Source organism: Schistocerca americana, chromosome 1, assembly GCF_021461395.2.
Source record: "Schistocerca americana isolate TAMUIC-IGC-003095 chromosome 1, iqSchAmer2.1, whole genome shotgun sequence".
Taxonomy (NCBI): domain Eukaryota; kingdom Metazoa; phylum Arthropoda; class Insecta; order Orthoptera; family Acrididae; genus Schistocerca; species Schistocerca americana.
Window position 1 is genome coordinate 851,637,233 of NC_060119.1, and position 24,109 is coordinate 851,661,341.

Below are 24,109 nucleotides of genomic sequence, written 5' to 3' on the forward strand. Positions count from 1 at the left end.
TTATTTTAGTGAATTATTCTTTACTTCACAATAGGCCGCAAAACGTCTGGCGACCCTAGCCTATTGGCTTTGTGTAACTCTTATTCTCAATAAATGGTGACAAAAAAATTGAAAAAAAAACATAAACAAAGGGTACACGAAATTCAAGCTACGAAGATGTGACTGTCGGAACAAGTGAGCCTGACTGGAACATTTATTCATTTCATCATTGGATAGGTCTTTCCTTTGTCTGTACTCTGTAGTTAAGATGCCGAAAGTGCGGTATCAGTAACCCATAGTAATCTATTATATTACAAAAGGCGACGTTTATCGCTAAACAGCTGCTGCATGTGTTCTGAAACATACACGTTCTTCAATCATTTGAATCCACTCCTGGTTACTGACCGTCTCTTAAAATTACGGCCTTAAAAATATGAAAACGTGTTGCCCCTGCATCTTTTCTAAAGTCAGCTGTCTACTTCCAATAACGCTTCGCATCAGTGTTTTATATGTTGGAATGTAGCAAAGGTCTTTGTGGTCCATATAGGCCTACATTACCACTAATTTCCAATGGACGCGTGCCCAACTGCCCCTTACATTCCATTTCCATGTGTTATCAGCATCAGATAGAAGACTGCTTTTATGCAGATCCAACAGTGGTCTTGCCTTCTAAAAGTCTAATCTTACTAGCATAACTAATGCGTCCTATATACATCCCACACAGCTTACTCCATTCAAGTCATTGTCTCCCTCTATAATTTTAACCCTCAACTCATCCTCTGTTGGAATGTTCAGTTGGCAGACGAGAAGATTTGCAGAACACGTAAAGTCTTATAGGAAAGTATATTGTCAGGTCATTGTGAAGCAAAGCTTCTTAGAAATGGTAATATAATAAGAATGTCTGGTAACAAATCAAAATATGTATGGGATATTGTAAAACGTGAAACAGGGAAGATACATGAAGAGCAGGAAACTATTCTTACAAATTATGATGATATCAAATTTGGCAAAGACGCCCTGCTAAATTAAATAAAAGATTACTTTATATAAATGCTTTCCAAACACTTAGCTTAAATTTCACTTATCAGGATCTATTTGGGGTTTGCATACAGCATGAGGTTTGTTCCAACTAACGAGCAGGAAGCAGTAAAGGCCTCCACTGCGAAATGTTACCTTGTGTATATGATTTTTCAGTGTCACTTGTAATCCAGACTGCTACACAAATTTCAAAGCTCTTGATTCACAGTGTTAATTTTATCATCCACTGAGTGTATGTTCCTTGAAAGAAAAAAAATATCAAAGACAATACCATTATTCAAGTGTGGAAATACGCATAAAGTTGAAAACTCCTCTTGGTATTCTCTAAAGTAGTAGAGCGATTAATGAAACAAAGAATCACCAAGTACTTAAATGGCCACATCCTGCTGAATGGCAATTGAAAATCAGAGTGGCTTTCAAATGATAAATGATTACACCGATGAAATTGTTAGTAATTTGGATAACAACAATGGTGCTGTCAGAGTTAATATAGATCTCTCTAAAGCTTTTGATATGGTTAATCATAAATTCTTTTAAATTAGTTGGATGCAATGGGAAAAAAGAAATAAAAAATTGGGCTCAAATAATATGTGCAAAATAAGTTACATGTTGTGGAGCTCACATCAACTCATGCTACTGATAAAATTGGAATAGTATCTGATGCAAGGAAATAGGTGTACCCCAGGGTAGTGTGTTAGGCCACCTTCTGTTCCTCATTTATGTAACTGATACACATCTGAAACATTGCCACCAAGATCATGTTGTTTGCAGATGACACTATTGTAGTAACGAGTGATGTTAAGGAATCTCTGTCCGCAGCTATTGATAAAAGTCCTTAATTCATGCATTGCAAACAATCTGACACCAAACATAAGAAAAACAGACTATATACAATTTGTGAGTATGGGTAAATTCAAAAAGATCTATATTTGGTACTGGGTGGAAATAAGTAGAAGGGGTACAGTGCATGTTGCTTTTAGGAATGAATGTTGACCAAGACTTAAATGGGAAAGACCATGTAACTAATATTTCCCAGAAATTCAGTTATGCATGTTTTGCTTTGAGAATTATTTCTAAAGTTTGCTCCCCAGATGGTGCTAGAATGGCTTATTTTAATTACTTCCAGTCCCTTGTAGCTATTGGAATAGATTTCTGGGGTAAAATTAATACTTGATTAAATGAAATTTCTGCATTACAGAAAAGAGTTATTTGAATCTTGTCATATATGGTAGCTTGGCTATGGCTCACTGCAAGCCCTTATTTAAAAAGTTGTTTTTGCTTAATATTCCCTTCATGTACAAATGCAAATGTGTGTTGATGAGAGGAGTTAGCCTTGGTGACCTGCTAACCCATTCTGATTACCACCATTATAATACTCACAACTGTGCATCCATCCATATAGAACAAGTTAGAACAACCCACACTCCAAGACATGTGAGGCTCTTTGATACAATTCTTTACAATGTCCTTCCAACATACATAAAGAGGCTGGAGATGGAAGAGGCTTCCAGATAACGAGTTAAAATCATTTCTGGTTGAGAAGTATTTCTACAATGTAAATGAATATGTTAGCTCATGGGACTACTGGGCCTTCATTCATATTCATTGTTCAGTTATTTTGACTGTTAACTGATGTACCATTGGTGATATGTTTGTCTTTGCAAAGAATGTTTCTGCTGTAGGTTTTCTGTTTCAGATGCTGTGTGACACACCTCTGCCGAGAAAGGATCTGGTGCCAACCTAATTGTGATGATTATGGCAGTGCTGTATAATGTGCTCTTGTGTTTTATTTTTCAAGGTGTGTTTTAAATCAAATTTTCATGTTATACCTGCATTATTTATTGACTTATTATGCATTTTGTACTTTTCTGCAGTGTGGTGTAATTTATTCATGTGTCTTTGCACCTCTTTGGTAGTGTTTTTCTTTTTCATTTATTTACGTATTGTGCATGTTATACTCACAATGTAGATGTATTTTGTGATTCCCCTTCCAATCATTTACTGAGTGAGGTGGTTACTCCAGTCCTTATGTACTGGTCTCACATTCACGAGGGCTGGGGTTTATTCCCCATTTGACCAGCCTGACTTGGGTTTTCTGCGATTCCCCCTTGTCACGAACATGAATGCTGGTGTGGTTCCTTTTATTAGGCTGCTCTATCCTCACCTTATCCTATCCTATTTTGTTAATGTTTTATTTGTATATATTATTCCTGTATGTTTCTGACATGTCCAATACTATTGTACCAAATGGTCAATGGATGAATAAATAAACTATCCATTGACAACTAATGTATCAGTTGAGTACCTCTCAATTAGTTACTTGATCTATTCAGTTAGTCTTCAATGTTCTTCTGTGACATCTTATTTCAAAAGCTTCTGTTCTCCTCTTGCCCACACTATTTATTGTCTAATTTTTATCAGTTATTTTGCTTTCCAAATAACAAAACTCTATTACTTTTATTAGCATCTCATTTCCTACTCTGAGTCCTTTGCCACAACTGATTTAACTTGGCTACACTCAATCACCCTCATGCTATGTTTGTTGATGTTCAGTCTGTAACTTATTTTCAAGACACTTATCCACTCAGTTCACCTGATCTTGCAATTCCTTTGCTTTATCTGCAAGAATCATAATCTCATCGACAAAACTGAAAGTTTTTATTCCTTCTCCCTAGGCTTGAATGCATTTCTCAGATTTCTTCATAGATTCCTTTACAACTTCCTCATTGTACAGATTGAATAATATGCAGGATAGACTACAATCCTGTCTCACTACCTTCTCAATTACTGGCTCCTTTTCATGCCCTTTGTTTATTGGGACCTCATCTGGTCTGTACTAGTTGTAGGTCTTTTGTTCCGTGTATTTTATTCCTGATTGCCCTAGAACTCCAAAGAGTCTATTCCAGGAAACATTGCCAAAAGCTCCGTCTAGATCTAAAAATATTATAATTGAACCTACAGCTTTCTTAAATCTATCTTCTAAAATAAATCATTGTGTTAGCACTACTTTAACTGTTTCTTCATCTCTCCAGAATTGAAAGCGATTTTAGTTCATGTTGGCTTTTACCAGGTATCCCAGTCTCTTATATATAACTCATTTTGCAGCTATAACTTATAACCCGCCCCCCCCCCCCCCCCTCCCCCCCCCCCCCCCCATGAACTATGGACCTTGCCGTTGGTGGGGAGGCTTGCGTGCCTCAGCGATACAGATAGCTGTACCATAGGTGCAACCACAACGGAGAGGTACCTGTTGAGAGGTAAGACAAATGTGTGGTTCCTGAAGAGGGGCAGCAGCGTTTTCAATAGTTGCAGGGGCAACAGTCCCGATTACTGACTGATCTGGCCTTGCAACATTAACCAAAACAGCCTAGCTGTGCTGGTACTGCAAACGGCTGAAAGCAAGGGGGAACTACAGCCATAATTTTTCCCGAGGACATGCAGCTTTACTGTATGGTTAAATGATGATGGTGTCCTATTGGGTAAAATATTCCAAAGGTAAAATAGTCCCCCATTCAGATCTCCAGGTGGGGACTAGTCAAAAGGATGTCGTTATCAGCAGAAAGAAAACTGGCGTTCTACGAATTGGAGTGTGGAACATCAGATCCCTTTCAGGCAGGTAGGTTAGAAAATTTAAAAAGGGAAATTGATAGGTTAAAGTTAGATGTAGTGGGAATTAGTGAAGTTTGGTGGCAGGAGGAACAAGACTTCTGGTCAGGTGAATACAGGGTTATAAATACAAAATCAAATAGGGGCAATGCAGGAGCAGGTTTAATAATGAGTAAAAAAAATAAGAGTGCAGGTAAGCTACTATGAACAGCATAGTGAACACATTATTGTAGCCCACACCTACCACAGTAGTATAAGTTTATATGCCAACTAGTTCCACAGATGATGAAGAGACTGAAGAAATGTGTGGTGAGATAAAAGAAATTGTTTAGATATTGAAGGGAGATGAAAATTTAATAGTCATGGGGGACTGGAATTCGATAGTAGGAAAAGGAAGAGAAGGATAGATAGTAGGTAAGTATGGAATGGGAGTAAGGAATGAAAGAGGAAGCCACCTGGTATAATTTTGCACAGAGAATAACTTAATCGTAGCTAACACCTGGTTTAAGAATTATGAAAGAAGGCCTGGATATGCTGGAAGGTTTCAGATAGATTATATAATGGGAAGACAGAGATTTAGGAACCAGGTTTTAAATTGTAAGACATTTCCAGCGGCAGATGTGGACTCTGACCACAATCTATTGCTTATGAACTGTAGATTAAAACAAGAAACTGCAAAAAGGTGGAAATTTTAAGAGATGGGATGTGGATAAACTGAAAGAACCATAGGTTGTAGAGAGTTTCAGAGAGAGCATTGGGGAACAATTGACAAGAATGGGGGAAAGAAATACAGTAGAAGAGTAATGGGTGGCTTTGAGAAATGAAATAGTGAAGGCAGCAGAGGATCCAGTAGGTAAAACGACAAGGGCTCTTAGAAATCCTTGGGTAACAGAAGAGATATTGAATTTAATTGATGAAAGGAGAAAATATAAAAATGCAGTAAGTGAAGCAGGCAAAAAGGAGTGCAAACGTCTCAGAAACGAGATTGACAGGAAGTGTAAAATGGCTAAGCATGGAAGGCCAGAGGACAAATGTAAGAATGTGGAGGCAGATATCACTAGGGGTAAGACAGATACTGCCTACAGGAAAATTAAAGAGACCTTTGGAGAAAAGAGAACCACTTGTATGAATATCAAGAGCTCAGACGGAAAACCAGTTATAAGCAAAGAAGGGAAAGCACAAACGTGGAAGGAGTATATGGAGGGTCTATACAAGGGCGACGTACCTGAGGGCAATAGTATGGAAATGGAAGAGGATGTAGATGAAGATGAAATGGGAGATATTATACTGCATGAAGGCATAGCACTGAAAGACCTAAGCCAAAACAAGGCCCCAGGAGTAGACAACATTCCATTAGAACTACTGATAGCTTTGGGAGAGCCAGCCCTGGCAAAACTCTACACCATCTGGTGAGCAAGACGTATGAGACAGGCGAAATATCCTCAGACTTCTAGAAGAATATAATAATTCCAATCCCAAAGAAAGAAGGTGTTGACGGATGTGAAAATTAACGAACTATCAGTTTAATAAGTCACGGCTGCAAAATACGAGCACGAGTTCTTTACAGATGAATGGAAAAACTGGTAGATGCTGACCTCGGGGAGTATCAGTTTGGATTCCGTAGAAATGTTGAAACACATCAGGCAATACTGACCCTATGACTTATCTTAGGAGATAGATTAAGGAAAGGCAAACCTATGTTTCTAGCATTTGTAGACTTAGAGAAAGCTTTTGGCAATGTTGATGGGAATACTCTCTTTCAAATTCTGAAGGTGGCAAGGATAAAATACAGGCAGCAAAAGGCTATTTACAATTTGTAGAGAAACCAGATGGCAGTTATACAAGTCGAAGAGCATGAAAGGGAAGCAGTGGTTGGGAAAGGAGTGAGACAGAGATTTAGCCTATCCCCAATGTTATTCAATCTGTATATTGAGCAAGCAGTAAAGGAAAAAAAAGAAAAATTTGGAGTAGGAATCAAAATCCATGGAGAAGAAATAAAAACTTTGAGGTTTGCTGATAACATTGTAAGTCTGTCAGAGACAGCGAAGGACTTGAAAGAGCAGTTGAACGGAATGGACAGTGTCTTGACAGGAGGATATAAGATGAACATCAACAAAAGAAAAATGAGGATAATGGAATGTGGTTGAATTAAATCAGGTGATCCTGAGGAAATTAGATTAGCAAATGAGACACTTAAAGTAGTAAATGAGTTTTGCTATTTGGGGAGCAAAATAACTGATGATGATCGAAGTAGAGAGGATATAAAATGTAGACTAACAATGGCAAGGAAAGTGTTTCTGAAGAAGAGAAATTTGCTAACATCGAGTATAGATTTAAGTGTCAGGAAGTCTTTCCTCAAAGTGTTTGTATGGAGTGTAGCTATGTATGGATGTGAAACATGGACAATAAATAGTTTAGACAAGAAGAGAAGCTTTTGAAATATGGTGCTACAGAAGAATGTTGAAGATTAGATGGGTAGATAATGTAACTAATGAAGAGGTACTGAATAGAACTGGAGAGAAGAGGAATTTTTGGCACAACCTGTCTGGGAGAAGGGATCGGTTGGTAGGACATGTTCTGAGACATCAACGGATCACCAGTTTAGTATTGCAGGGCAGTGTGGAGGTAAAAACCATAGAGGAAGACCAAGAGATGAATACACTAGACAGTTTGAGATGGATGTAGGGTGCAGTAGTTACTTGGAGATGAAGAAGCTCGCACAGGATAGAGTAGCATGGAGAGCTGCATCAAATCAGTCTCGGGACTGAAGATCACAACAACAGCAACAACTTATTGAACTAATAGTTCAGTAACACATCATCATCTGTCTGCATTAGTATTGGGATTAATTACTACCTTCCCGAAATCTGAGGTTACTTCATCTTTTTCATATATTCTGGATGCATGTAGAACAATGGACGGGTGGTAGGGACAGAGCATCGAGTGACATTATACTGAGTGCACTATCCGAAAATTACCTCGAGCAATTAAACAGAGAACCGACTCGTGGAGATAACATCTTGGACCTACTGATAACAAACAGACCCGAACGTTTCGACTCTGTATGTACAGAACAGGGAATCAGTGATCATAAGGCCGTTGCAGCATCCCTGAATATGGAAGTTAATAGGAATATAAAAAAAGGGAGGAAGGTTTATCTGTTTAGCAAGAGTAATAGAAGATAGATTTCAGACTACCTAACAGATCAAAACGAAAATTTCTGTTCCGACACTGACAATGTTGAGTGTTTATGGAAAAAGTTCAAGGCAATCGTAAAATGCGTTTTAGACAGGTACGTGCCGAGTAAAACTGTGAGGGATGGGAAAAACCCACCGTGGTACAACAACAAAATTAGGAAACTACTGCGAAAGCAAAGAGAGCTCCACTCCAAGTTTAAACGCAGCCAAAACCTCTCAGACAAACAGAAGCTAAACGATGTCAAAGTTAGCGTAAGGAGGGCTATGCGTGAAGCGTTCATTGAATTCGAAAGTAAAATTCTATGTACCGACTTGACAGAAAATCCTAGGAAGTTCTGGTCTTACGTTAAATCAGTATGTGGCTCGAAACAGCATATCCAGACACTCCGGGATGATGATGGCATTGAAACAGAGGATGACACGCGTAAAGCTGAAATACTAAACACCTTTTTCCAAAGCTGTTTCACAGAGGAAGACCGCACTGCAGTTCCTTCTCTAAATCCTCGCACAAACGAAAAAATGGCTGACATCGAAATAAGTGTCCAAGGAATAGAAAAGCAACTGGAATCACTCAATAGAGGAAAGTCCACTGGACCTGACGGGATACCAATTCGATTCTACACAGAGTACGCGAAAGAACTTGCCCCCCTTCTAACAGCCGTGTACCGCAAGTCTCTAGAGGAACGGAGGGTTCCAAATGATTGGAAAAGAGCACAGATAGTCCAAGTCTTCAAGAAGGGTCGTCGAGCAGATGCGCAAAACTATAGACCTATATCTCTTACGTCGATCTCTTGTAGAATTTTAGAACATGTTTTTTGCTCGCGTATCATGTCATTTCTGGAAACCCAGAATCTACTATGTAGGAATCAACATGGATTCCGGAAACAGCGATCGTGTGAGACCCAACTCGCCTTATTTGTTCATGAGACCCAGAAAATATTAGATACAGGCTCCCAGGTAGATGCTATTTTTCTTGACTTCCGGAAGGCGTTCGATACAGTTCCGCACTGTCGCCTGATAAACAAAGTAAGAGCCTACAGAATATCAGACCAGCTGTGTGGCTGGATTGAAGAGTTTTTAGCAAACAGAACACAGCATGTTGTTATCAATGGAGAGACGTCTACAGACGTTAAAGTAACCTCTGGCGTGCCACAGGGGAGTGTTATGGGACCATTGCTTTTCACAATATATATAAATAACTTAGTAGATAGTGTCGGAAGTTCCATGCGGCTTTTCGCGGATGATGCTGTAGTATACAGAGAAGTTGCTGCATTAGAAAATTGTAGCGAAATACAGGAAGATCTGCAGCGGATAGGCACTTGGTGCAGGGAGTGGCAACTGACCCTTAACATAGACAAATGTAATGTATTGCGAATACATAGAAAGAAGGATCCATTATTGTATGATTATATGATAGCGGAACAAACACTGGTAGCAGTTACTTCTGTAAAATATCTGGGAGTATGCGTACGGAACGATTTGAAGTGGAATGATCATATAAAATTAATTGTTGGTAAGGCGGGTACCAGGTTGAGATTCATTGGGAGAGTGCTTAGAAAATGTAGTCCATCAACAAAGGAGGTGGCTTACAAAACACTCGTTCGACCTATACTTGAGTATTGCTCATCAGTGTGGGATCCGTACCAGGTCGGGTTGACGGAGGAGATAGAGAAGATCCAAAGAAGAGCGGCGCGTTTCGTCACCGGGTTATTTGGTAACCGTGATAGCGTTACGGAGATGTTTAATAAACTCAAGTGGCAGACTCTGCAAGAGAGGCGCTCTGCATCGCGGTGTAGCTTGCTCGCCAGGTTTCGAGAGGGTGCGTTTCTGGATGAGGTATTGAATAAATTGCTTCCCCCTACTTATACCTCCCGAGGAGATCACGAATGTAAAATTAGAGAGATTAGAGCGCGCACGGAGGCTTTCAGACAGTCGTTCTTCCCGCGAACCATACGCGACTGGAACAGGAAAGGGAGGTAATGACAGTGGCACGTAAAGTGCCCTCCGCCACACACCGTTGGGTGGCTTGCGGAGTATCAATGTAGATGTAGATGTAGAACAATGACATCATGGATGGCTCCCTCAAGGATCTTAATAATTATGAAGAAATGTTGCCTGCTCCCATGCCTTGATATATGTCCTTCAGTATCAATTTCAGCTCAAAGAATGCCACCTCTCATCTCTTATTAATCCATTTCCCCTGTCTTTTCCATTTTATTGGCTTCAAGTTTCTATCTTTTACACAGCCATTTCACTTATTCCTTCCATTTTCCAGCTTTCTTTTCCTTGTTTAGTAGTGGCTTACCACCTTCCTTCTTGATGTTCATACAGCTGATTCTCTTTCTCTAAAGGTTTCTTTGTAATTCCTGTAAGTAGCATCCTCCTTTCATACTGTCATGCATGCTTCTATGGATGTAATTCTTTCCCTATGTATTCATACTTTGACATTTTCCACTTTCTTTGAATCCTGATTCTTTTCTACTGGCTGGTTTCATGCAGTGTGCCATTATTTGCTCTCTTATGCTACTCTCTTCAGCTTAGTAGCACTTAACTCTTCATCCTCAATCATCTATTGTAGTTTTTAAATCTTCAGTGTTTCCCTCTGTGGCTCCTTCTAGTACCATAAACGTTATTCACTGATGTCTTAACACATGCCGGATATTTGTGTCCTTTGTTCTAGTTAATGTTTACCACATGTTCAATTTCTTACCTATTATGTGGAAAACTTCCATTTTGTTTCCAATACACTTCTTTGACTCCATATATCAGACACTTTGATTCTCTTCTCTTTTAGTTGTTTCACAGTCCATGAGCCACTTGTGTTCCAAATGTGTGTTCCCTGAGGTTTCTTCCTCAAATTAAGGCCTATGTTTGATATTAGTAAATTTATTTTGGCAAGGAATCTTCTCTCTGTCTGTGCTAGTCTGATCCTTTTGTCCTTCATGCTTCATTTGTGCTTCCTCAATGCAGGAAAAGCAATGCATTGCTATACAGATCATCCACAGGCATTAACTTGCCACTTTAGTCTTCTACATTAACTGATACTGCCCTTTGGGAACTGTGGAGGATTGTCTCTCTAGTGACCATTTTCTCATTTGGATCCATCTGCCAACTGGATCTGCAACTGCCACCAAATCACCTAAATGGCCACTCACATCATGGAACAGGGAATGCTGTTTAGCCCTGAGGGTCAGACAAATGGTACTGTGGAGGTCCACTGTAAGCCATTTGTTAACAGTGTTACAGCCTTTCACATTGCCCAAGAAAAAGTTCAACCCATTATCAGAGTGAACAAGAAGCAAACATGACAAGGACTTTTATGAGGGCATGCTGAAAAGTAATGCCTCTGAATTTTAATGTGAAAACTCTTAAAACTATTTAAATAAAACAAATGTTATTAACATTCTACATCTTGATTCTTCATTTCTACATATTTGCAGCCCTCTGCCATTAGGGGGCTCTGAATTGTATCATGTAAAGTGTGCAGTGTAGTTATGCCGGTGCGTGAGAAACAGTACGCTAATCGAGTTTCAAATTTGAAGAGTTCATCCACACAATGAGCACCTCCTCCTTCAGCACAACGAAGTCAGACCACACATGAACACTGCAACATCAGCAACAATCCCCCTGCCTGATGCCTTGGGTTCACTGTCATCGATCATCTTCCACACAGTCCCGATTTTTATTTGTTTCTGAAACTCAAAGAACATCTTTGAGAATTTCACTTTGGTAGTGATAAAGTGGTGCAGGTGGAGGAGAGGTTGTGGCTCTGCCAACAAAGTCAGACATTCTATAGTGATGGTATCAAAAATCTGGCCTCTTGTTGGGAGAAATGAGTTCATTTTGAGGGTGACTTTGGTGAGAAACAAATATGTAGACATGAAGAATACAGATTTATTTATTTATTTATCTTACAGCTCGAAACATGTATTTAACATGCATGGGCAATGTTATAATAATTACATTCAGATTATTGATACACAATATAAATAGATTACATGCTACTAAGTAAAATATCATTTAAGTATATTTAATATAGCTTTCCTGAGGTCAAATCATGTCAGCACCATACTGTATGGGGACTTCAATACAAGCCATTTTTTTAACTCGTTTTTAAAAATTCTACCAGAAAGCTATTTCAGGTTGTTTGGCAGAGAATTATAAAATATTGCTCCCTTAATGAATGGGGTATTTGTTGTTAGATTCAATCGTCTGCTCGCCATATGAAAGTCTGATTTTTGTCTTGTATTGTAATCATGGATTTCCATATTCCTGTTTGTCACTTTTTTGTCTTTTTTCACTAATAATATTGATTGAAACATATATACTGCATAGATAGTCATAATATTAAACTTAATAAACAGGTTTTTACATGAAGTTCTGGGTCTTACTTTTGCCATAGTTCTTATTACTCTTTTCTGCAATACAAATACCCTTTTTATATTGTATTGGCTACACCCACCCCACAATACAATTCCATAAGATAGATGGGGATACACCAACCCAAAATACGCTATTTTTATTGCTTCGATATCTAAATATTGAACTAATCTCCTTAGTAAATACAGACTAGATGTTATTTTACCACGGACATGATCTATTTGCTGATTCCACGAAAGCCTGTCATCTATATATATCCCCAGAAATTTACATTCTGAACAGGTATTTTCCTGAATGTCCTCATTTAGAACAGTATTTTTATTTGAACTACTTGTCTTAAAATAAATTAAATTAGTTTTGTTAATATTGACCCTCAGGTTTTCTTTTTCAAAATGTGTTTGGGCTTTTTCAACAAAATTCTGTACCACTGAATTTAGGTCATCATTACTACGTGCCCAGCAAACCCCAGAGGTGTCATCAGCATACATAGTAATACGATGACTGGTGTATAATACTTTTGGGAAATCATTCACGTAGCAAATAAACAAGAAGGGGCCCAAGATAGAGCCTTGTGGCACACCAAAATTTATGTTCCTTAGCTTTGATCTTCTTTTTGCAATTACCTCTCCATTATCATATACAACTTCTGTGCATTGTTGTCTATCTTTAAGGTAAGATTCTATTAAAAGCAATAGTTTCCCACTGACACCATTATAAGCAAGTTTACTTAAAAGAGCGCCATGATGGACTCTGTCAAACGCTTTGGAAAGATCTAAAAACACTCCTGCCATTTCGTATCCCTCATTTATTTTCTCCATCAGACAGTGTACAAACTGTACTGCTGCAGATATGGTGCTCCGACCACTTCTAAAGCCATGTTGGAAATCTCCTATTAAGTTATTCATATTATAGTGCTCAATTAGGATTTCTAGCATTATTTTTTCAATTAATTTACCAAACACTGACGTTAAGGCAACTGGTCTGTAGTTCTGTGGTTGTTTTCTTTCCCCTTTTTTTATATAAAGGTTTAACTAAAGCAAGTTTCAGTTTCTTCGGAAACACACCTTCTTCAAGTACACAATTTATTAGATGGACTAACGGTCTGGCTAACTCACCCTTGCATTTTTTCAGTAGAAAAGGAGAGAATTCATCCCATCCAGCTGATCTTTTATTTTTTAGGTTGTCAATTAGCTCTGTTACGTCCTTGATGGTTACTGTAGGTAGCATACAAGAGTCCCTTTCCTTTTCCATATCATATTTAAACGGCCTCTCCTGTTTCATGCAAGTATCATTTTCAATAGCATCTGTAAAGTAATCATTAAATATATTGCTAACTATATAAGGATCAGAAAAATTATCATTATGTATACTTAACTCTATATTATTAATTTTAGTTTTTGAATCAGTGTTCCTCATATCATTAACTACTGCCCAGCACGACTTTGAGACACAGTCAGAATTTCGGATCTGTTTACTAATATGTTCTACTTTCCTTCTCCTTACTTCCTTGCGATACTCATATTTATATTTTTTATAATCCTCTTTACATGAATCAAGACTGGTTTCTCTGTGTAGCTTATACATATACTCCATTCCTTCTTTGAGTCTTTTCGTTTTTTCATCAAGTTTTACACGTTTGACTACTCGAGGTTTATTTTTATTTACATTCATCTTCTTTGCCGGGATAGTAATATCAATATGTCTAGTTAAAATTTTTACAAATACTTCCCATTTGCTGTCAACTCCCCCTTCTCTATAAACTGATTCCCAAGATTCTTGACCCAAAGTATTCTTTAGCATGGTGATGTTGTATTCAGAAAATAATCTTCTATTCTCAAATTTTTTGTTTTGTTTAAGTTTATTAAGACAACCAATCACTAATAATTGTCCTAGATGATCAGATATGTGCCCGTTTACAGTCTGTGCCGAAACAACATTTTCATAATTGGTCATCACATGATCTATGGAACTGCTGCTTGACTCAGTTATTCTAGTGGGCACATGACCAAGTAGATCTTTAATATCATAGGATCCTATGCAGTCTTGTAAATCTTTGCATTCCTGGCTGTTGCTTAGTGTGTTTATATTAAAGTCTCCTAACATTACAATATTTACTGTATTGCCACCCTTGCTTAGCTTCCCCAATACACTATCCAGTGGTTCGAGGAAAACCTCGAGATTACCAGAAGGGGCTCGATATATACCTAGCACAATAAGTGAGACGGATACAATGATTAACTTAATTATCACTGCTTCAAAGTCTTTCTCGATACAATAATCCTTAACCCATGATACTTTTTCTACAGAACTTATTAGGTTACATTTCCTTACGTAAGTAGCAACACCCCCTCCTTTATGTTCTGTTCTACAAAAAAACGATGTAAGATTATACTCCTGTAACTTATAATACTGAATATTATGGTTAGCTTTTTGATGCTCTGTAACCACGATTACATGTGGAGCTAGATCTGTAACTAAGGCCTCAAATACATCGATTTTGTTACCCAAGCCCTCAACATTATAATGTAAAAATGATACATTAGTACAATCAAGGTTAACATTATCACACAAATTGATAGTTTCTAAATTGGGAAAACTGAGGGACTTTTTTATCCTAAAAAATCAACAGTCTTGACACTGCAGTGAGGAATTATTTCGGTTTGCTTGCTCTGCAGGCATATATAATTATCACTTCCGTCTTTCGTGTGTATGACATCTGAGGTACAAGGTATCACATTTGAATTATCGCATTTTGTTTCCTCAATAGCTCTGTTGATGTCAGTTGCTAGAGTATTCTTGCCCAAACGATTAAGATGTAGTCCATGTACAGTAAAGCTGCTTCTTTGATAACTGTTAAGGTCCAGCAGTCTCACATTTTTTAACTTGGAGCAGAAATGTTTTAATTTTTTATTTGTAGATCGGATTTCTCGGTTCACACACGACCAGTCAGGCAGATCAAATCTCGCCGGAATATTTGACAAGATCACATTTGTATGGGACAACATCATTAACATAACAATCAACTTTTTAATAAATGAACTGGCCTCGTTGCAATAAACGTCGTTTGAACCTGCTATAATAACAACGACATCACTTTCTGTAAAATCGGTGCAGTCGTTGTTTACAGAGCTTGTTACATCAACAAACTTCGCCCCAGGTTTAATAACAGATGAAATGCGCACGTTTTCTGTGGTCGAGTTAGACATACAATCTGAAATATTGTGTGCATGACTATCTCCGTAAATTTTAACATTCTTTTTACACTGAAATTGAGCTTGTTTAACCTTAGGACCTTTTTTTGTAGTTTTGGTGACACTACTTGCATTTGCAGTTGCACTTTCACACGTGGTTTTCAATTCTTGTTGCTGTTTTGTTTTATGTATTTCACCCACATCAGACTGTTTTACATGTATTAATCTAGAATTTTCTTCTTTTAAACATAGTATTTCAGTTTTTAATGCCTGAATGTCATTTTGAAGTAATTTTATAATTTCATTTTTGGAGTCCACTATAGTTGCAAGATCGGCCGTTTCGTTACGTAAACAAGCGTGACACGTCCACGGAAAATCTTCACTGATGTATTTTAAGTTTATTTTCGCGCACTTTTCGTGTAACCAATAGTTGCACTTGACACACCAAATACCTTTCATAACTCGCTTTTCACATTCTTTACACGACGAACTGCTTATTTTTTGCCTTTTGGACGAGAGCACAGTGCCACTACACTTTTCTATCGGCACCATTAATAATTTTTGTTTTACTTAAAAGCTTTAAGAGTTTTCACATTAAAAATTTTGAGGCGTTACCTTTCAATATGCCCTCATACAATCTATTAACACTTTTAAACCATCAGTAAATGTCTGTGAGTCATTGAGAGGGGTAAATGGTGCACTTCCAGATGCTCAGCCCAGTTGTTGTTTTCCTTTTATGCACAATATTTGAATGACAACCTAGTCATCTTTTTCAAATTCTGCAAGTTTTGCTGTTATGTTTACTTGCTGCCTGGACTCCAACCAGGCTGTGAACTATTGTTAGTCTCATGCTGCTATGTGTAGCTGAGTTTGACTCCTGACATCCACTGTGCCTGAACAGATGGAAGCACACCATCAATCAGTCATGCCAAGAAAACCTGAGAAATGAGACCAATAATGGGTTAATTCACATACTGCAGTGCCCACACAGGATAATGGTGTTCAAATTATTCCACCAGAAACTATAGCTCAGACAATGGTGAAATACTTTGGACAAATTACATATGAGGGCTTATTTCAATAGTGGTACAAGTCCATTTTTGTTCATTCTGAGATACAGAGTCCTAAAGTTAAAAGAGCGCTGAAAAATCTGCAGTTGAGATACCAGAAATATTCAAGTATAACTGCAAATTTTTCAGCGCTCTTTTAACTTTTAACTAATGCCCAACAAGATCCTGCATTCTGCTGTGGATGGGAATTACAGGTGTTGGACAAAAATATGGAAACATTGCGAAAACTGTATGCTTGCCAAGCCTGCAGGTTGCGCAGTAGGATTCGACCACAAATGGCACCTGTGCAATGTCCTCAATAAGAGCAAGTGTCAGTTGTGGTCAGAACTGTGTTTTGTGTAGTTGTGAGTGCACTATGTTGGAGCTAAGTGACTTCAAAGTAGGCAGATTGTTGGTGCATTTATCATGGGTTCCTCCATTACAAGAGAACCCATAAAACCTAGATTATGGAGCAATGGAAGAAAGTCAGTTGGTCGGATGTCTTTTGGTTGCACTGTTTCCAACTTCTGGATGAGTGTATACCTCAAGAGGCGGGGGTTCAGTGATGATTTTGTCAGTTATATCATGGTATTCCGTGGGCCCCATGGCTACTCTGAAAGATCGCATTACTGTCTAGGATTATGTGACAATTTTGATTGATCAGGCCCATCCCATGCTACAAAGTTCCCTAGTGGTGATGCCATATTCTGAGACGACTGGGACCCCTGTTCACATAGCTTGCATTGCCCACAACTTGTGAGCACAAGGGTGAGTTGTTGTATCTCCCTTGGCCACCACATTCACCAGATCTCAATATTGTTGAGCCCTTGTGGTCTACTTTGTAGAGAAGGGTGCTTGATCACTATCTACCTTCATCATCACTACCCGTACTTGCCAACATTCTGCAGGAAGAATGGTATAAGGTACCCTTGAAAACCATACAGGATCTTTATTTATCCATTTTGTGATGACTGGAAGATGTTTCAAATGCCGATTGTCTCCCTATCTGTACTAGACAATGGGAAATGGAGGTGGTGTATTTGTCGCAGTAGACAAGAAACTCAAATCCACCAATATAGAAACTGAAGTAGCATGTGACATTGTTTGGGGAAGGCTCAGTATCAGTGTGGACATAGAATGATAATTGGAACCTTCTATTGCCCATCAAACTCCTTTCCTGATATAACTGAAAATTTAGAGAAAACCTCAGTTCACTTGTACGTAAATTCTCCAATCATACTGTAATCATTGGTGGAGTCTTTAATCATCCAACAATCAATTGGGAAAATTACAGTTTTGTTAGTGGTGGACACGATAAGACACTGTGTGAAACATTACTAAATGCTCAAGTTTAAAAGAGTAGTTGACTATGCACTGGATGGATACATATCCAGTAGAACAGTTCATAATGGGAGCGACCCCCTGTGGTATACAGCCACTTTAAAGAAGCTTCTAAAGAAACAGAGATTCTACATCTACATCTATACTACAAACCACCATGAGGTGCATGGAAGAGGGTACGTCCCATTGTACCAGTTATGAGGATTTCTTCCTGTTCCATTCACATGTGGAGTGCTGGAAAATGATTGTTTGAATGCCTCTGTGCGTGCAGTAATTATTCTAATATTATCCTCACAATCCCTGTGTGAACAATATGTAGGGGGCCGTAGTATATTCCTAGAGTAATCATTTAAAGCTGGTTCTTGAAACTTTGTTATTAGACTTTCTCAGGATAGTTTATGCCTATCTTCAAGAGTCTTCCAGTTCAGTTCCACAAACCGGTGACAATTCATGCTGTCCTTCTCTATATACAATCAATATCCCCTGTCAGTCCTATTTGGTACAGGTCATGCACACTTGAGCAATATTATAGAACTGGTTGTACAAGTGATTTGTAAGCAATCTCCTCTGTAGACTGATTGCACTTACCCAGTATTCTACCAATAAACCGAAGTCTACCACCTGCTTTACCCATGACTGAACAGACAGTTATTTGTATGAGTTGGCCACTTCCAACAGTGTCTTATTGATATTATAGTCATACCTTTCTTCATTTTGTGAAGTGCAAAATTTACCATTTCTGAACATTTAGAGCAAGATGCCAATCACTGCAACATGTTGAAATCTTATCAGGATCCGACTGCATATTTATGCAGCTTCTTTCAGATAGTACTTCATTATAAATAATGGCATCAACTGCAAAAAGGCTGATTTTGATATTAATATTCTCTGCAAGGTCATTAACATGCAATATGAACAGCAAGGGTCCCAACACACTTCCGTGGGGCACACATGAAGTTATTTCTACATCTGACAATGACTGACCATTCAAGAAAACATACTTTGTCCTCCACACCAAAAAGTCCTCATCCCCTCACAAATTTCACTTGATACTCCACTTGATCATACTTTTGACAATAAGCATAGGTGTGGTACTAAGTCAAACACTTTTCGGAAATCAAGAAATGCTGTGTGTACCTGGTTGACTTGATCCAAAGCTTTCAGTATGTCATGTGAGAAAAGTGTGAGTTGGGTTTCACATGATGGATGTTTTCGAATTTCTGCTGGTTGGCATTGAGAAGGTCATTCTGTTCAAGGTACCTCATTATGTTTGAGCTTAGTATATGTTATAAGATTCTACAACAAATTGATGTCAAGGATTCTGGATGGTAGTTTTGTGGATCACTTCTACTATGCTTCTTGTAGATGGGTGTGACCTGTGCCTTTTTCCAAGAACTGAGCATAGTTTTTAGTTTGAGGAATCTACAATAGACTATAGTATGAAAAAGGGCTAACTCAACCACAAATTCTGACAGGGATTCCAAGTATAGAATCTGACAGGGATTCCACCGGGGCCTGGAGCTTTGTTCAGTTTTAACAATTTCAGCTGTTTCTCAACACCACTGACACTAATACTTATTTCATTCATCTTTTCAGTGGTATGATGATAGAATTGGGGCAGTTTTCCTGGGTCTTCCATTGTGAAGGAACATTTGAAAACAGAGTTAAGCATTTCAGCCTTTGCTTTGCTAGCCTCAATTTCAGTTCCTGTCGCATTCACTGGTGCCACTAACAGCCTTTACGTATGATCAGCATTTCTTTGGGTTCTGTGAAAGATCATGTGACAGTATTCTCCTATGGTAGTCAGTGAAGGTATCACACATTGCTCTCTTGACAGCCAAACACGTTTCATTTTGTTTTACACCTACAAAGTATTATACAGTAATCTCTGCTTCTTTATAAGTTTCTTTACAGTGACTGTATACCATGGAGGATACCTTCCTTTATGAACTTTTCTACTGGATACATATCTATCCAGTGCATGGTCAACTATTCTTTTAAATTATTTGAATGCATGGTGTCTGTTCATTCGAAAAAACAGACACTATGCAGATCCTGCAGCTGTGAAACATTATATGTAAACTGGAGGGGGATCACTGCTATCAGCTGCAGCGGGAGATGAAGTGGAATCAGTGGCGATGAGCAAAAATTTGCACTGGACCAGGATTTGAACCTAGGATTTCCTGCTTACTAGGCAGGCGCAGTTACGATAACACTGTGTCCTGGATGGCACACATGCCTAGTAAGCAGGAGGTCCTGCATTCGGATTCAGGTATGATACACATTATTGCTTGTCACCACTCTTTCTGCTTAATGTCCTACTGCAGATGATAGCAGCAATCCCCCTTCAGTTTACAGGCATTCTTTTAAACTTGAGTCTGAGTTCCTCTCCATGCTCCTGTCCTCTATGTGATCAAAAGTACCCAGACACCCCTAAAAACATACTTTTTCATATTAGGTGCATTGTGCTGCCACCTACTGTCAGGTACTGCATATCAGTGGCCTCAGTAGTCATTAGACATCATTAGAGGGCGGAATGGGGTGCTCCGTGGAACTCACGGACTTCGAACGTGGTCAGGTGATTAGGTGTCATGTCTGTACACGAGATTTCCACACTCCTAAATATCCCTAGGTCCACTGTTTCCAATGTGATAGTGAAACATGAAGGGACACGTACAGCACAAAAGCGTCTAGGTCTATCTTGTCTGTTGACTGACAGAGACTGCTGACACTTGGAGACAGTCGTAATGTGTAATAGGCAGACATCTATCCAGACTATCACACAGGAATTCCAAACTGCATCAGGATCCACTGCAAGTACAAAGACAGCTAGGCAAGAGGTGAGAAAACTTTGATTTCACAGTCGAACGGCTGCTCATTAGCCACACATCACGCCGGTAAATCCCAGATATGCATCGCTTGGTGTAAGAAGTGTAAACATTGGACAACTGAACAGTGGGAAAACATTGTGTGGAGTGACGAATCACAGTGTACAATGTTGCGATCAGATGGCAGGGTGTGGGTATGGCAATTGCCTGATGAACGTCATCTGCCAGCGTGTGTAGTGTCAACAGTACAATTCGGAGGCAGTGATGTTATGGTGTGGGTCATGTTTTTCATGGAGGAGGCTTGCACCTCATGTTGTTTTGTGTAGCACTATCACAGCGCAGGCCTACATTGATGTTTTAAGCACCTTTTTGCTTCCCACTGTTGAAGAGCAATTCGGGGATGGCAATTGCGTCAATTCGGGGATGGCAATTGAGTCTTTCTGTGCGATCGAGCACCTGTTCATAATGCATGGCCTGTGGTGGAGTGGTTACACAACAATAACATACCTGTAATGGGCTGGCCTGCACAGAGTCCTGACCTCAATCCTATAGAACACCTCTGGGATGTTTTGGAACGCCAACTTCACGCCAGACCTCACTGACTGCCATTGATACCTCTCCTCAGTGTAGCACTCCATGAGGAAATGGCTGCCATTCCCCAAGAAACCTTACAGCACCTGATCGAACATATGCCTGCGGGAGTGGAAGCTGTCATCAAGGCTAAGGGTGGACCAACACCATACTGAATTCTAGCATTACTGATGGAGGGCGCCATGAACTTGTAATTCATTTTCAGCCAGGTGTCCAGATACATTTTATCACATAGTGTATCATTCTATTTGTTTTAGTTGTTCTCTGTACTTTGGTCATTATTGTTGTCACAGCCGTGTCATGGTAACTGATACATATGCCTGCGGGAGTGGAAGCTGTCATCAAGGCTAAGGGTGGACCAACACCATACTGAATTCTAGCATTACTGATGGAGGGTGCCATGAACTTGTAAGTCATTTTCAGCCAGGCGTCCAGATACATTTTATCACATAGTGTATCATTCTATTTGTTTTAGTTGTTCTCTGTACTTTGGTCATCATTGTTGTCACAGCCGTGTCATGGTAACTGATACAAGTTTTGATGTGGACATCCTCAAAGAGATCGCATCTACTTGTTGCCATTAAATCTAATATATTTCTATCATGCATGGGGCTCCTAACTGTCTGTTCTAGCTAGTTTTCAGAGAAGGCATTTGGTAACATTTTGCAGGATGTCTTTTCATGCCACTAACAAAAATGTAATTTCCCAATTAATTGTTGGATGATTAAAGTATGCACTTATGACTGCAATATGATTGTGGAACTTACATATAAGTGAACTGAGGTTTTCTCTAAAGTTTTTGGTTACATCAGCCAGTGAGTCTGGTGGACGACAGTAGGATCCAATCATCATTTTATGCTCACCCCTGTTACTGAGTCTTGCCCAAACAATCTCACATGCAGCTTCAATTTATACCTCGGTGGATTTGAGTTTCTTGTCCACTGCGACAAATATACCAGCTCCATTTCCCATTTACCTGTCCTTTTGATATATATTTAAATGTTCCCCAAAAACCTCACTGCTATCAGTTTCAAGTTTCATCCAGCCTTCTGTATATAGTATTATGTGAGCTTCATTGCTTTTCATGAGCGCTTCACTCTCTGGCACTTCATTGCAAATGCTTCAGCAGTTTACGATAAGGATTTTGAGGTTCTCACCTGTGGGAGGATTACTGCTTAATAAGTGTAAAACAAAACATAGAACTACAGATATGCTGAGTGAAATGCATTTGGGTGTCAAGTGAGCAATGTGTAAAGCCTTCAGTGACTCCTGTAGCAGAATACTATCTAATGATTTTTCACAAAACCCAAAGAAATTCTGGTCATGTCTAAAGATTGTTAATGGCACCAAAGTTAGTGTCCAGTCCCTAAAATTGAGGGTAGCAAAGCAAAAGCTGAAATGCTTAACTCCATTTTCAAATGTTCCTTTACAAAGGAAAACCCAGGGGAATTGCCCCAATTTAATTCTCAAATCTCTGAAAAGGTGAGTGAAATAAGTGTTAGTGTCAGTGGTGTTGAGAAACAGCTGAAATCATTAAAATAGAATGAAGCTCCAGGCTCTGATGGAACCCCTGTCAAATTCTATACTGAATTTGTGGCTGAGTCAGCACCTTTTCTGGACTATAATCTATTGTAGATCCCTTGAACAAAAGACCATGCCCAGTTCTTGGAAAAAGGTACAGATCACACCTGTCTACAAGAAGCATAGTAGAAGTGATCCATAAAACTACCATCCTGTATCCTTGACATCAGTTTGTTGTGGAATCTTAGAACATATTCTGAGCTCAAACATAATTAGATGTCTTGAACAGAATAACCTTCTCAATGCCAGCTGGCAAGGATTTTGAAAACATCAATCATGTGAAATTCAACTCACACTTTTCTCACATGACATACTGAAAGCTTTGGATCAAGGCAACCAGGTAGATGCAGTATTTCTTGATTTCTGAAAAGAATTGGACTCAGTACCATGCCTATGCTTATTGTCAAGAGTATGATCATATGGGGTATCAAGTGAAATTTGTAAATCGATTGAAGACTTTTTGGTAGGGAGGGCATAGCACGTTATCTTGAATAGAGAGTCATCATCAGATGTAGAAGTAACTTCAGGTATGTCCCACAGAAGTGTGTTGGGACCCTTGCAGACAATATTAATAATAAAATCAGGCTTTTTACAGATGATGCAGTTGTCTATAATGAAGCACTGTCTAAAAGAAGCTACATAAACATTCAGTCAGATCTTGATAAGATTTCAGTGTGGTGCAAAGATTAGCAACTTGTTTTAAATGTTCAGAAATGTAAAATTGTGCACTTCACAGAATGAAAAAATGTGATATCCTATGACTATAATGTCAATGAGTCACTGTTGGGATTGGCCAACTCGTACAAATATGTGGGTGTAATGCTTTGTAGTAGGGACATGAAGCGGAATGATATCTTAGCTTCAGTCATGGGTAAAATAGGTGGTAGTCTATGGTTTATTGGTAGAATACTGGGGAAGAGCAATCAGTCTACAAAGGAGATTGCTTACAATTCACTTGTGTGACCAGTTCTAGAATATTGCTCAAGTGTGTGGGACCTGTAACAGATAGGAGAACGGGGGATACTGAATGTACATAGAGAAGAGCAGCACAAATGGTCACAGGTTTGTTTAATCTGTGGGAGAGTGTCACAGAGATATGAAGGAACTGAACAAGAAGACTCTTTAAGATAGACGTAATCTATCCCAAGAAAGTCTACTAGCAAAATTTCAAGAACTAGCTTTAAAGGATTACTCTAGGAATCTACTACAACCCTCTATGTATCACTCACAAAGGGAACACGAGGATAAGATTAGAATAATTATAGTTCACACAGTAGCAGTCAAACAGTCATTCTTCCTGTCTTTTGTGCGTCAAAGGAACAGCAAGA

General features: G+C 38.9%; 1 long non-coding RNA gene across 1 annotated transcript in view; it reads left to right on the top strand.

Annotated features, from left to right (window-relative positions):
• Positions 1-180: 180 nt before the first annotated feature.
• Positions 181-24,109, top strand: part of LOC124613408 — a 29,073-nt gene continuing 5,144 nt past the window's right edge. Inside the window, exon 1 of the long non-coding RNA XR_006979635.1 lies at positions 181-2,815. This is a non-coding gene — a long non-coding RNA (uncharacterized LOC124613408). The remainder of the gene's footprint in view (positions 2,816-24,109) is intronic.